The sequence below is a fragment of the Acanthaster planci genome, linkage group LG10 (genome assembly GCF_054643075.1).
Source record: "Acanthaster planci isolate LZ-2023a linkage group LG10, COTS_SCS, whole genome shotgun sequence".
In the NCBI taxonomy this organism is placed as follows: Eukaryota; Metazoa; Echinodermata; class Asteroidea; order Valvatida; family Acanthasteridae; genus Acanthaster; species Acanthaster planci.
Window position 1 is genome coordinate 13,357,417 of NC_141786.1, and position 8,074 is coordinate 13,365,490.

General features: G+C 40.6%; 1 long non-coding RNA gene across 2 annotated transcripts; it reads left to right on the forward strand.

The window, feature by feature from the left end:
- The first annotated feature begins 729 nt into the window (after nucleotides 1–729).
- On the forward strand, nucleotides 730–2,816 carry LOC147797834 (uncharacterized). 2 transcript variants are annotated; one of them, XR_015426932.1, is made up of 4 exons: nucleotides 730–1,043; nucleotides 1,271–1,323; nucleotides 1,620–1,721; nucleotides 1,815–2,816. It is a non-coding gene; the product is annotated as an uncharacterized LOC147797834 (long non-coding RNA). The 2 variants fall into 2 exon arrangements; XR_015426931.1 differs by lacking the exon at nucleotides 1,620–1,721.
- Nucleotides 2,817–8,074: the final 5,258 nt, after the last annotated feature.

Below are 8,074 nucleotides of genomic sequence, written 5' to 3' on the forward strand. Positions count from 1 at the left end.
GCCTGATCGGAGATAGAATTGACCTGGCCTAACCCCACAAATATATTTATTTAACCTTACGCAAGAATGAGCGGCTATCCAAACGCAAATGCCTTAGGGGCTGTTGGTTTGGTGGAAGTTTACCACCGCTCTGTGATTAGGTAATTGATCCAAATGTCACTAAAGATTACAGTTAATGTCAATACAAGTGATACAGGACTGACTAAATCTTACAGTGACCAGTGATTTCTAAGGCAATTATATGATTGGTTTATTCAGTGATAGTGCTCAGTTATCCTCTATATACAACAGCAATTAATTATATACAAAATTATCCTCACGGGGAGGTAGTCCTACGAGGTCAACTGCACCACGAACGTGATTAAATCAGCCTTATCCTTAACCTACACCAGAATAACCCTGAAGGTGATCATGGTAAACCTCACAGCGATCAGATTAACTGTAGACTATTTTCCAAGTTTAGTTGGCAATCTGGTTTATTGCATTTAAGAAGAAATTCAAGAAAAAACCCTCCCGGCATGTAGTTGCTGTCCCTCCCTTGAATATATGTGAGCCAACTGAATACTTCTGAACCCCCCTAGGATGTATGATGATTGCTGATTTGAAACCCTGTTCTGAATTCAGTTAAATTGTATACACCGAGGCAGTAGCGCTAAGGGTGCACCCTGGTAATTAGGCCAGAAATATGTCCGCCGAGCTCATTAATAAAAGTATTCTATATTAGAGGGACCTGAGAGCCATGGAACTGAGGAATTCAAGAAATATGAGACTGGACCTCTGGGCCGGACTCGGGGCTTCCAATTCTGAGCAATTTGGATGCAATCGGGTATGAAAGTGGCACTATTTGAGCCATTTTGCTGAGGGAGGGTTTTTCAAAATGGCTACTTTTCTGGACAGGGACATTTTCTGCATTTTAGGGGTGGTCTGCTTCTGGTGAAAATTTCTCAAAAATTCATTGGTCAACCCCCCGAAAATTGAAAGGAAAATGAAAGAGGACATGTGGAACATCATTTTTCTGTGCAGCCTGAACACCTGTGAGAGTTGTGAGTATTTTTAAAATGTTTGTGAAGTATGGGGATTTATCACTGCTGTCTATGGGAATTTATTTGTAGTGGTGCACCCTATAGATCCAGAGAATGGTGGCGGCCATTTTGTTTTGATGGGAATTTAAAAAGATGTTTTTTGCTGCTTTTTGGGCACATTGAGATTAAATTAAAGCAAAATATAACAGAACACAAAATAATTTGCCCTCTGTACTTTTGAATTCCAGGTTTTTATTGACAAGAGCAGAAAAAACAAGCATAGTGGAGTAAACGTTTACCGGTAAGTGAACCATCATACACTATGGAAAACATTGAGTCATTCGAATCATTCTAGTTTCTGCTTGCTGTCATTTTTTCTTCCTGGCTAGTTTATTTATATAATTATTGAGATGGAAACCCAGATACATAGTTTTGTAGTGAGATAAAATCAAGTAAATCCCAATTTTCTGCTTGGGAAAATTTAATTTTGACTGCTGATAAAGTCGAGGATATATAGGGCGGGCAGCATGTCGGGGGTGAAAGTTAAAACACACAGTGCATTACGACTGACATGACTGAACTAAAATTTGTCTGCAGCCTAATAAAGTGGACAATTTCAACGGTTGCCTTGCCAAAAGGATGCTTGACTTTGTCATTCGCCACAGCAAGCGGCGTCTTTCCTGCAACCCTGCACTTCACGTAGGTTTTGCACGATTGCTCTTGATCTGGTTGCATGTGCCCATTTTTGTGACAGTTTCAGCATGTTCACGAAATTTGTTGATTTATTTGCAGGACATTCCTTGAAGGGACAGTTGTGTCCATTACTGATAAGAGCCTCCTTCCATCAGCTGTGGAAATTCTGTGTTGTACAAACCCCAACATTTCTCAGTCGGAATCAACGTGGGCTGGCCATCAGAATCAGGATTTCCTCTCTCTGTGGTGTACATGTGCATGTATGCATGAGGACAGCATTGCAACTAAGTCCACTGCAGAAGGCTTGATGTCAACAAACCGCCATGCTGCTCGTACCCCTGTGACTGTCCGTTGGACTCTGTGGCACTCGAGTTTGTCTGAGAAATCGTCTCGGCAACATCGGGACGGAGCAGCGTGACATCCTTAAATTGTCAGCACTGCATTGGACTGGTCCTTGAAGACTCATCTCTGGCAACAACTACTTCCTATTTACTCCTGTGTTTGCCTTATATAGACTGTTGGTGAGTTCATCTGAAATGGACTGTAAGTTTGACAGGGACAATTTGTGGCCATTCTGACGCCAGCCTTTGCTACATTTGCAGACTGCACATTCCAATCAACCCAGTATTGCTGCAGAACTAGTTGGCTGTGCAAGTCTGATAAATTTTCTCCTGTGTGTGTGAGCATCTGACAAAATGCATGTGGCCACACAGACTCACTGTCAAACCCCATAATAATGAACACAGAGCACATCAAATATACTTGACAAGCATGACATGGAATAAGATTTCTTTTATTTTATTAGGGTGTGGTGTGTATGTGGGGGGGGGAGGGGGTTGGAAGATAGGACAGTAACCCGGCTAGTACAATTGTGGCTAGGCTGTGGTGGGGGCAGGGCCTGGGAATCATATATCCTCGGCTTGTAGTTTTATAGAATTGGGCAGCCACGACCAGGGATTAACCCTGACATTTAGTACTGAATCCTCCGATTTCAGTATGATTTTACGTACACCAATGCATAGCATCAGTGTCCATTGTGTACAGCTGTTGATCTTCTGTTGGTGTTTCTTTGTTGCAATAAATTGAGAAAGAGCCAAAATACCAGAGAGCCTGATGTCACATTATCATCTGTAACATACAGAAAGTCCCACATACACTTTCCAAAGTCCAACTGTGCGTATAAACTTATAATTAGAACCCTCCCCCTTTCCACCCAGGATCCGCCCCCAAAGTGGGCATATCCACAACGCAATGAGCCCAGATTGATCGCAAAATGGAATGTTTGTGTTAAAGAGGGAAATTTTGTCTAGATTTGGTGGGGGAAGGAGAGAAATAAGCACCCTCAAGATGCACAAGGCATGCACACAGGCATGCAGTTTTCCTATTCAAATTGTGCAAAATGGCATAGCCATACCCTTATGCGTTTACCTCTGCGGTTTCTCCCAGGGGCAATATTTTTCAATTTTTTTTTTACATAATGACTTGGGATATATTCTGATTCTCTTAAGAGTGCTGTTGTGTCACAATGTGAAAGTTGCCCGCTATTATAGGGTGCACCCTGGTAATTAGGCCAGAAATATGTCCGCCGAGCTCATTAATAAAAGTATTCTATATTAGAGGGACCTGAGAGCCATGGAACTGAGGAATTCAAGAAATATGAGACTGGACCTCTGGGCCGGACTCGGGGCTTCCAATTCTGAGCAATTTGGATGCAATCGGGTATGAAAGTGGCACTATTTGAGCCATTTTGCTGAGGGAGGGTTTTTCAAAATGGCTACTTTTCTGGACAGGGACATTTTCTGCATTTTAGGGGTGGTCTGCTTCTGGTGAAAATTTCTCAAAAATTCATTGGTCAACCCCCCGAAAATTGAAAGGAAAATGAAAGAGGACATGTGGAACATCATTTTTCTGTGCAGCCTGAACACCTGTGAGAGTTGTGAGTATTTTTAAAATGTTTGTGAAGTATGGGGATTTATCACTGCTGTCTATGGGAATTTATTTGTAGTGGTGCACCCCTAAGCGTGGCCTTTTGATGAAGCGCGCCCTCACGAGACGGCCGTGAAATCGCGGCACTGCTGCAACAGTAACCCTCTCAATAACCAGGTAACCCTCACAGTGATCAGGGTAACCCTCAAGTCTGAATAAATAATCTACCGATGGCTTATAACTAATAAGTCTTGACCATTTTCAAGATGTATTTTTTTTTGCGTTGGGGAGATGTTAATTATATATATAACGGTTTTTTTGCCCTTACCCAACGTATATTAATAAGCACTGTATGCTCAGTGCTTGTCCGAGAGCTTGCAAAAAAAAACCTCACAAGCTTACTCGGGTGGGACTCGAACTAGTAAGCAGGAGGTCGTGGGTTCGAGTCCCACCCGAGTAAGCTTGTGAGGTTTTTTCGCAAGCTCTCGGACAAGCACTGAGCATACAGTGCTTCAAGTTATTAATATACGTTGGGTAAGGGCAAAAAACCGTTATATATATAAGTCTTGATTACACAAGCAAATACAATCTTCGTAACTGTACAACACAGCAGGGTAGGCTTATACAACAATAATCTATACTGCCTTAAGAAGCAAGTTCCCACAGTTCCCAAATTGCAGTAAGGTTTAATGTGACTTAAATAACCATCACCCACTTCAAGTTATTACAAAATAACGCAGGTAAGTTGATTAAGAAGGCGATTTTAATAGTCCTCACCAGACTCTAACGGAACTCTGCACCCAGTTAACCTTAACGAGGAAAGCAAGCTCCCAGACCAGGACCGCAACCAACCGTCGCTATGCCAAAAAGCATGGAACAACGGCACACAATCCTTCTAGTCTAAGCTTCGCTAATTCCCCAATTAACTGGTTCACACGGGTTCCCTAACCCTATAATCTACCACCACACTAACCGATCGCACCAGGTACACTTGAGGTTGAACCCCAACCACCAGCGGTCGTACGTCAGATTTACACTCAAAACTCAGAACACAACACAACTCCACAGAGCTGTGGTTAGCACGCTGCCATCTTGAGAAGTCCTGGCAACCCACGCAGCCAGCGCCCAGACCTAAGGTAATGCGCGCCTCTGATTGGTTGCCGCGCGCGTGTTTAATACATGATTAGACGCGCCTGAATTATCAATAACCCAGACTAAACACAAGTCTGCGCAGCTACCCTGTTTCGCCACAATATTATGACCAAAACTTATAAAACATTTTGAATATGCACAAGCACATTTATGTTAATCTGTCTTTGAATATTACACATGCAAATTAACCTTGCACGATCAATTTTTTCGCTCAAGGCAGATACACCAAGTCTTTTTTTTCTGTTCTAATCTTGCTTTTGCCTGAAAACGAAATGAAATTAGATACATATTTGGTTAACGTGACAGTAACCTGGAAATCTTTAACCAAGATTCTTTACTCTGCTTTACGTATCTATTTTTAGCTTGATTCGGTTTCCATCTACCATGCATCATCATGATTTCGTCTGACACCCCTTTATTAGCCAAATGTGTGGCCCCACCTGATCTTAAACTATGCAAACCATATTTCACATGGTCTTCTATATCCATGTGTCCCAATGCACCTAAAAACATCGCCCAGCATCTTGAATAGCTTAAAGGTTTCGTTACTAATGGTGAATGAGTACTTAAGCTGGGAGTAATATGACAGAAGGGTAAATATATAAGAATCTTCTCCTGTGTTTATGTTTATTTTGCCATGTATTTCTTAAAATCGTAACTGGACAGAATTCATCTTGGGTTTTGACAAATATGTCCGGTATATGTTGGTATAAAAATACTCAAACCAGAATCATTGGAAAATTCTTCTAAATGGCTAACTTTTAACTGTGCCATCTCGTCGTGCCTAAACAATACAAAATATTGCAGAGCCACATAACATGCCGTTCGTAAATGAGTGTGGCTTGCTTCAGGGTGTGCAAAATTTCTAACTATGGCTTTAACCTGGTGTAACTTAAATGGTTCTTTTTGAACAGGAGGTTTGTGTAGAGATCGTTTATGAGTCAATATTATGTGCTGCACTATAGGAGAATCTACAGGATTGTGTTCGACATTGATCAATGAATACAACCACGTAATAGCTGAAGATCTGATTATTTTGTACTGTCAGATTTTGCGGCTCGCAATCTTTCATCAAAAAAGGAAGCTATTACTCTATCTTCAACTGGGAGTTTCTAAGGAAAATTATGGTCAAAAAGAAGCTGTGACTGCCTCAAGGAACCACGTGATGACTCCAAGAGGAGTTTCGGCTTACTCTTGACAAATTATAGTAAATGCTTCAGACTCTTCAGCATTTAGTCCCACTATTATTCAAACGCCTGCTCACAAACTTATGTGAATGTGGAGAAACTGTCAAGTGCACACTCGTACTGACAATAGGAGGGCCTATATACTTCCTGACGACTCCGTCACATGCATATCATTAGCAACTTCACTGGTTACACATGTATCATGATGATAGGCCTCATTGTGCACTGACCATGCTGGCATGACTGGGTGTTACACAACTATAACAGTGCAAGATGAAAACTAGGCGAAATTGGGCACTTGACGTTAGGCGTTAGCTACAGCTACAGACGTTAGATAACAATCTGCAATAAGAAATAAATAAAACAGACTTATTACTTTGTAATCCTAGCATAGTCATGAGAAAAGGGGCCTAAATTATAGGAAAATACATGTGCACGAGCATGTGTGAGTGTATACTATATAACGTTGAGCACATTTTTGTTTAGCTAACAATCTTATGAAGTTTGCGAATCTGACATGTACTTTTTATGGTCAAAAATATAACAAAGCTTACCATAAAGGGCTCTCTAGGAATCTTAAAAATCGTGGGAATTATCTGGGAATCACATAATAATCAAACTCTGGAATTATAACTTGATTAACGAAACTTTTTACTGGCAAATGTATGCCATTGTCAGACACTGCTGACTCGTGTCTGAGAAAAACGTTGTTTTCCATGCATCCTCGTATCTAAAGTGTGATGAATGCACAGCTGTTCACATGCCCTGGAAGAAGCTTATAATATGTTAATTAGGCACAGCCTACAAAAACATGATGTAATGGTTTGGCGACATGTGATGCGAAATAAAACTATTAAATTGTGCCAAAAGGAGATTGTGCCAAAGGTTCACCTTTGCCATATAGAAGTAATCCTAGCTTCTTCAACATTCCAGTTTTGGTAAGCGGTGTGGACAACGTTGCATATTATTGCCCCCGAACCAACAACACTTGCATCACAACATACTATTTTGTTTATTTTGGCAGATGTGAATATGTTTCTTGCATTTTTTTTCGAGAAATTATTCTCCGAAATGTCAGTCCAACTCAATTTTCATCCAGACTAATCAATTGGTCTTCGTGGGAGGCTCCAGCTATTGTAAACTGGCAGTTCCGGATGGTTAACCAAGATAGATTACCTACCACTGGACGCGATGATATAACTTGTCCCGCGAAAGAATGTAGTTTTCTGATTGCGATTATGTCCGATCTCATAATCTCTGCAATTGTGTTGAGAATTTTATCCATCCGTCTCTGAAGGACCCTGCAAAGTTCCCAAGGATGTGCCAAAGTCATACCTATCCACTCAATTCTATTAGTGGGATTCCAATGGCTTTTACAAATACTATATACAAAGTCAGCTCTAATTAGATCAGTTTTTACATGACATATATCTTTGGCCACACTAATAGATTCAGTGCACTTTCATCAGAAGTCGAAGGAATAACACAAAAAGCATCACCCAAATAGATTGCAATAAGGATACCAGCGGCAGGCTAATGAGTGACGAGAGGCTTCATCATCTAGGTAAATAGCAATGGAGCTGATGAAAGACCAAATGGTAACACTGTAAATTCAAAATACCTTCTAAGATCATTGATAACCCAGGAGAACCTAACTATTTCTGGTAATTGGCACAAATATCAATGCAATGGTATCCAGACTTTAAAGCAAGAGAAAACGTGTGAGCATTTTTGGACAAAAGTTGAAGACCTATTTTCCAGTCGTACAGTTTAAATGAAATCTTTGGTATAAATTCATTTATTTTACTGAGGTCTAGAATAAGCCTGCGTTTGCCGGGAAGTTGATACGCAACGGACAACGAATTAACTACGAAAGAAGGAACGGTTTAACTATTCCAAAGTATATTCTACCACAAAGGCATCTTCAAGAATAGCGGATTTCTTTATTATTATTAGAAAACGTAGAATGAGGTGGAGTTATAAACAGGATTCGTATCCTTTTTCAATAACCGACATTATCATTGAAGAGGCACCAATCTTGCGCCTAAAAATTGAATGCTCATGCAACCTTCCTTTGAAATTAATATTGTAGCG